Raw genomic sequence first — 1,230 nt, forward strand, 5'->3', positions numbered from 1 at the left:
ACTCCATGGTGTCCTCCAACAGCACAACAGCAGTACAAGCAGCAAGCCTGTACCGAACAGAAGGTCACAAACTATCTGCACACACCTGCAGACGGGCATTTCCAAATGCCACCGGCGTGACAGCACACAAACTTGTCTTTTCTAAGTTTCCTTCTTTGAAAAAGGTGAAAGATATTTCTCCTTTTGACAGGGGAACTCTTGCAGAGCTTTCAGCACTGAGTCCCGATACGCAACAACGACCCGTTGGCAATGCCTACGTCCTGCCACCACCCTGGAAAAAAACAGCTGGAGTATGAGGTCACTTGACCAGGATGGCAAGGTGCTCAGATACGTACTCAGCCTCTATTGCGGTAGGACTACACGTAGGTATTAAAATAGAGAGTGTTTGAAGTTATTTATGTTAATGAAAGTACTGGCATCCTCCCTCTGGATTCTGTATTAACCTGCAGGATGTAACTATATATTTACAGCTGCCAACACTTCCCACTATGAGAGCCTCTGTTGGGCTATTTAAAACTTTGACACATTTCAACTCGCAAAGGCAAAACTTTCCTTCTGAATTGTCTGATTTTTTTTTTTCCCCTCCACAGAAAATTTCCGCCAAAATGGTTCCAAAAATGAGGCTAAGAAAAAGCTTTCATATATGTAGATTATTACTTTTTTAAAAAAAAGTTTCTCTTCCAAAAATCTTTGAAAAGAGACTTCGTATGGGAGAAAGCACTATGTCTTGGATATGTTGTCACAATATAAAAATCTGCCTGAATTTGGCCAAGCTATAAACTTGAGGGGGAGAAGAAGATAAAAATTACCAGTTTGTTCATACTTAAGACTTCTGTTAGTTACTAAAAATCTCAGATTACAGCCTTGCTGAGAACATTTCATCCTCCTGCAGCTCCTCTGGACATGGGGGTCTGCCTGAGCCATCCCACCCCCAGTGAAACCCCCCTTTTGCACAGAGCTCTGACATGGTTTTAAACTACGAGAGGGTAAATTCAGGCTAGATAGAAGGAAGAAATTTTTTAAGATGAGGGTGGTGAAACACTGGAACAGGTTGCCCAGAGCAGTGGTAGATGCCCCATCCCTGGCATCATCCAAGGTCAGGTCGGACAGGGCTGTGAGCAACCTGATCTGGTGGAAGATGTCCCTGCCCATAGCACAGGCGTTGGACTAGATGACCTTTAAAGGTCCCTTCCAACCCAAACCATTCTGTGATTCTATGTGCCACCTCCA

This window comes from Cariama cristata, unplaced genomic scaffold, assembly GCF_000690535.1.
Source record: "Cariama cristata isolate BGI_N322 unplaced genomic scaffold, ASM69053v1 scaffold4197, whole genome shotgun sequence".
Taxonomy (NCBI): Eukaryota; Metazoa; Chordata; class Aves; order Cariamiformes; family Cariamidae; genus Cariama; species Cariama cristata.